Source organism: Cyprinodon tularosa, unplaced genomic scaffold, assembly GCF_016077235.1.
Source record: "Cyprinodon tularosa strain WSP-4 unplaced genomic scaffold, ASM1607723v1 ctg65, whole genome shotgun sequence".
In the NCBI taxonomy this organism is placed as follows: Eukaryota; Metazoa; Chordata; class Actinopteri; order Cyprinodontiformes; family Cyprinodontidae; genus Cyprinodon; species Cyprinodon tularosa.
In genome coordinates, this window is record NW_024039396.1 from 1,469,155 (window position 1) to 1,475,154 (window position 6,000).

A 6,000-nucleotide genomic window follows, 5' to 3' on the forward strand; every position below is an offset into this window, starting at 1 on the left:
AGCAGCTGTAAAAGGCGGCCCCGTCCAGGAAACACACAGCCAGGCAGATGAGCTCCGACCCACCTCCCATGTCAGAGGATGAAGAGAGCACATCCAGCCAGTCACAGTCAGAGAAACAGGACTACACTGAAAAACAGGCCGATCTCTAACATCTATAAACAAAGGTGTTGATGGCAGCAGCACAGCTGATATTTCTCTCCAGGATGGAGTCACAGCCAAACAGGAACAGACCAGATGAAGCTACTATGAGGAAAAGCAGAGAGAGCAGAACGTTAGAGATTGAACTAACAGATTCTGCAGAGTGGGAGAATAGAGGTAGAATGAAGCAGAATGATGAAAAGAGGTCCTTATGTCCTCCAGCAGTCTAAGCCTATAGCAGCATAACTATAGATAGCTCAGATTAACGTGAGCCACTCTAAGTTTTATCAAAAAGGAAAGTTTTAAGCCTAATTGAAGTTTATTGATCTCACATTGGAGACATTTACCTCTGCATTTAACCCATCCCCTTGGGGAACAGTGGGCTGCCATTGTGCAGCAACCGGGGAGCAGTGTGGTGTTAAGGGTCTTGCTCAGGAACCCAGGGTGGAGGCTGTGGGAATGAAACCAGGTACTTGAAACTATCTCTGAGCACAAGCGCACTGCTCTAACCACTAGACCCCCTGTGATGCTCGGTGTTGCTGCCTTGCAGAGAGTCTGGATGGTTTGGATGATTTTTTTTTTTAGAGATGAAATCTTCTTTTGAGCACAGTTTTTTTTTAGTTGATTTTGTCTTTGTTAGAGTTTTGCTTAAAGATCTGAATCATGCTTGACCCCAAAAACAAAATACTGACGCCGTATGAGTTTGTTTTTCATCTGAAATGAAATTTAAGTTCATTTTCACTGTTTTATTTTTGTCTTTCTTCTTTACAGATGCTTGCACACATTGCTTCTGTTTATATCTAAACTTCTCCATCAGGGTTTCTGCTAAAACTTGCCTTTCTAACTTTATGTTATTTTCTGCTTAAATTCTCTTTTCTCAGATAATCAGATCTTGTCCATTCAGATGGTGCAGAACAGGTATTTTTTCCCCCCAGTCCTTGGACAGATCTGCACGGGTTTTCACAGTTATGAAAAGAATCCAGATGACGATAGTTTCCCAAATGACTTTGCACACTATTTGCTGCTCTATGTGCAAAACAGCTGAACATTTTATAATCTTCTAGCAGCTACTCAGCCAGATCATGAAATGCAGGTAAAACAGGGCTTCCAGAGTTATCAGTCAACATGCAATGATGGGGGGGCCATCATGTGAGCTCACTTTTTCCATTCTTTGATGCAAAGTTCAGAGCGGAAACGCCCGCAGGAGAAAGGGAAGCCAGATCTTTTATGTTTCATTTGTAGTCATCAGTGACTCTTTGTCACTTTTCTGCAGTTTGCAGGTCTGTCAGCACACCAGGGCTGGCTGCATGGGGAAGTCCACGGCTTCAAACTACAGACCCTTAAATAGAAAAGCAAAATAAATCACCCAGTTTTCATAAATATTAAGTTAAACTGTTATTATATTGACATTTCTGGAGAATCAGTGCTGATTTGAAAAGCTCATTGCAGTGTAACAATCCAGCTAAAGGACACTGTAGGAATCGGTCGTTCAAATTTAAAATTATGCTTTAAAAAAAAGCTATTACTTCTCCACTTCTCTGTCTCTTTGAGCAGATGGCCTGAGCGGATATCTACTCGGTGATATCTGATAAAAGAGAATCAAAGAGGAAGTGGAAAAAATTGATGTGCGACCAAAGAAAGGGGAAGCAAAAGAACCGCAGGCCATGCAAAAATATGCTGACATTTTAATTCAGCGCAGCAGCTTTGAATTGCACGCAGGAGCTAACAGCGGACAGAGTTTGGGACAAAACTATAGAGATAGAAAGAAAACGATTGGTTTGAAAATGGTCTGCAGCTGATGTTCAGACTAACACCCACAGCAGTTGCACTTTCTCTCCCTGAGTTTAGCAATCCAGACTCTGCTCAGGGTGTCAGCTTTCCTTCTCAGTCACACGCCTTGGTGTCAGGTCGCATAAAGTCAAGGCTTGTGGCTTACATCTGCTGGATCATAAATTTCACGCTCCTGAGATAGAGCTGTGTGACATATGACAAAAAAACAGCTACATCTTTATTTCTTATGAGGTTAAAAAGGGTCCTCTCTTATCCTGATACATCAATTTGGATAAAAGGGAAGCAAACAAAAAAAAGCACAACTTCTATGTATTTTGCAGGATTTTTTAATGAGAAATCAACTAAATTCAAATCTGGGAAAATCTGCAAGTATTGCATCAAACTTTCTTTTATTCTTTGCATAATAAAAAGTCAACTTGTTTCTATCTATCTATCTATCTATCTATCTATCTATCTATCTATCTATCTATCTATCTATCTATCTATCTATCTATCTATCTATCTATCTATCTATCTATCTATCTATCTATCTATCTATCTATCTATCTATCTATCTATCTATCTATCTATCTATCTATCTATCTATCTATCTATCTATCTATCTATCTATCTATCTATCTATCTATCTATCTATCTATCTAGGGTTAGGGGACACGTTCGGTCCAGCGTGCAGAAATAGACAGGAACTTAGACTGGAAGGCTGAGTAAGGAGAATATTAATAGCTGAGCTCAGGAGCAGCAAAGGTGTCCAGGTTATCTTTGGAGGGGCTGCAAAGATCCACGGCTCAGCTGAGAATATCCTTAATGAGAAAAAGATAAAAATCTAACTTTTTTGGCCTGAATGTTAAAAACTATCTGTGCCAGAAATCTCCAACCCATAATGGCCTCCCGCTAATGTTTATTTGTTGGCATCATGGAGCTGCACTGATGTTTCTGTTTAGCAGCAGGATGATGGATGCAGCTAAATAAAGGAGAAAACTGGGAGGAAATCCTTAAGTGGAATAATTAAGATAAAATCGCACCAGTTTCACTCTCTATGTAATTTATCTAAAAGCTGCAATCAGATCAAAGGTTGGTTCTATAAACTACTGAAATCCTTTACAAATGAAAGCCATGCACTTCGCATCCTTTCTGCTGCACACAAATTCATTAAAGCACTTGGCTGCAAAGTGACTGAAATGTAAAAAAGTTCAAGAGGCTCTGCAGGGCCCTTCATACGGCGCATTCTCATGCTGATGTTGTACAAGATACACGCCATTTATGAAGCAGTGCTAATTATTTTAAATGATTTTCCTTTATGCTGAAGCTCACAAACCTTATTGGTCTTCCCCATGCTCTGCAGAGCAGAACATTCACCGAGCTGAAACGGTTTCAGTTTTAAACCGCAAAAAAGACAGACGGTGTTTGTCTGCTCGAATAGTCCCAAAGGAGCCCAGGAGTGGTTAAAAAGGGAAAACTTTCACTCATCTTGATGCCACCTGCAGTGCCCTAAACATGTTGTGCAGTAATTTGCCTTGTTACGCTACAGACTTGAGTGCTTTTTGTCTTTCAGCAGCAGCAGCAGCTCCCTGCAACACTCCCTCTCACATTTACAGTGAGTACAAGCAGGATGTGGCCACTTCTTGCACAACCACGCCTTGAATATGTTGTTCTCACAAGTTTGTAGCGTTTTAGGTGCTCATTTAAAAAAAAAAACAGCCTCCTTTATTATTATTTCACCTTTGCAATCCCTTCTTAGCTATGAAGGATTAGCACACATGAAAAGGAAGGCTCTCATGTGCTGCAGATCAGAGTCTTCCAGTGATTCTGTGAGCAGAGTGGTTGCCTGTGGGCCTGACAGTAATTCTTAGCAGCATCACTTGAAAGAATAAAATAAAAGTGGATTTCAGCATCACCGCCTGAAATATTCATGCTGGCAGAAATACCAGAGTTTAAACGAAGAGGATTTCTGCAGCACGCTTAAGAGGAACTAGATCCCCTTCAAACTGGTTTTCTCAGTTGTGAAACCAGCACACAGAGACGCCGACACTTTTTCAGATGACTTTCCTGCTTAATGTCACATGACAAACAGTGGGACCCAATACCTGTGGGAGCCTGAGACCCACATTCAGTTCCTCTTGGGGTTTTTTTTTTCTTGTGAAAGTAGTGTTGTAATAAATGGATTCTAGGTTTTAATCTGAACGCACACGAATGTGGAGCCTTCGCAGCATTAGTCATGTGAGGAAAGAGCGTTTTTTTTTCAGCTTCAAAGGCAGCTTTGTCTTCGTCGCACTCCTACCTACATGGCTCAGAACACAGTCAAATGAGCTTTGTCTAATGCAAATTAAGGCGTGAGGCTTTCTTTTGAGTCTCTCCAGCCTGATGCTGAATTCTGCCATCTTATAGCCCCCCCTCCCCAGCTTATTCAGAGGTAAAAAGATTCATCCTCCGGTAGAAATCTATGCAGGCACATGTAATTCATGCGATGGCCTTCTGCTGCCATCTATAATGGTTGCCCAAGCTATGAATGACCTTTTTCTAACAGAGCTGCACCGTATGCAGACTGTGTGTAGACTGAAGCTGTGAGCATGTCTGCTTCGGACAAAGTGTTTTTCTGGTCTTCTATACCTCTGTTGCTGTCACTTTTTACTGATGTAAATCGTCCGTGAACTTTATAACAAGTGGAAGGTGGTTATCAGTTCTAGTGAGACAACAATGGAACATTATGAGCGACATGGAGAATGCAATCTGCAGAATACTAACGCACCACTTTACCCTTAAACACATCAGACCTATGGTTAAACTAAGGTGGTGACTTTTCTGCTGCAGGTCGCTCTGGGTGAATAGGAAGACAGGTGGAACTGAAAATAAGGTAATCCTGGAGGAAAAACCCGTTACAGGATTCAATAAAAGGTTTGTCTTCCAACAGGAGAACACAATGGCCTAGTCAAAGTCCACACCAAAAGTCTGACTGTATAAGGTTCCGTTCGTGTCAAAAATAAGCAGATGTAAAATGTCTAGGTGTTGTGCTGTTGTTGCATATGTAATATCTGCATATGTTTAAGTTGCACATGTATTTGTTGCATATGGAGATTCTGCATGTCTATGTTGTATATTGCATATGTCTATGTTGCATATATAGATTCTGCATATGTCTATGTTGCATATATGCTGCAAATACATGTGCAACTTATACATATGCAGAAAACACATATGCAACAACAGCACAACATCTAGACATTTTACATCTGCTTATTTTTGATACAAACGGAGCCTCATATGACTGAGAATCTGTGTCATTGATCCTCATAGATGGATATCTGAATGCACTTTAGCTGTTCTGGTAAATTGGATCAGAAGGAATTCAGTTTTTAATTTTGCAAAGCTGCTGGTGGAGAGAAGACCTCTAGAAAGTTTCCACTCACAGGAGGTGAATGCAAATAAATGGCACGCTTTGTAACTGGAGAAGGGATACATTGGTTGATGTGCTACTTTTCAGTCCAGACGGACGTTTCTCCTTGGGTTTAACTTTCTTGTAACTGTTATGGAAAGCTCTGTGTTTACACCTAAAGCTTTGTCTCTCCGTTTTTTTTCCTGAAGAGAGATCACTTGGGGCAAATACTTTCAAAAAAGAAATTTATAATGTATATGTATTAAATAAACATGAGACTTGACAACAGATTTTGATAGAAATTGTAATTTTACTCAGACCAGAGAACTTGCTTTGGGTTACAGAAGGCAGCGGTCAGAAATCTCCTGTAGTGGCCATGATTCACAGTTACAGACGCATTTTATGGAACTCCAGTCTCGCTCCATCATCACATTGTTACATTATACACGTTTGCAGAGACATACATGGCTCCAGCCTTATCAGAATATTACACTTTGTTCTTAGATCAAGGACACAGCTCTCTTTTCATTCTCAGATATTTGCCACATAATGAAGAAGCCATTTATTCCAGACATAGGAACTGTCCTAATTAGATAAACTACTTGTGAAAACACACAACAGGCAGGTATTACAAGGGTATAACAGACTCACACATCATCAACAAGGATAAATCTAACCTAACTCATCCAAAACAGTTAGGT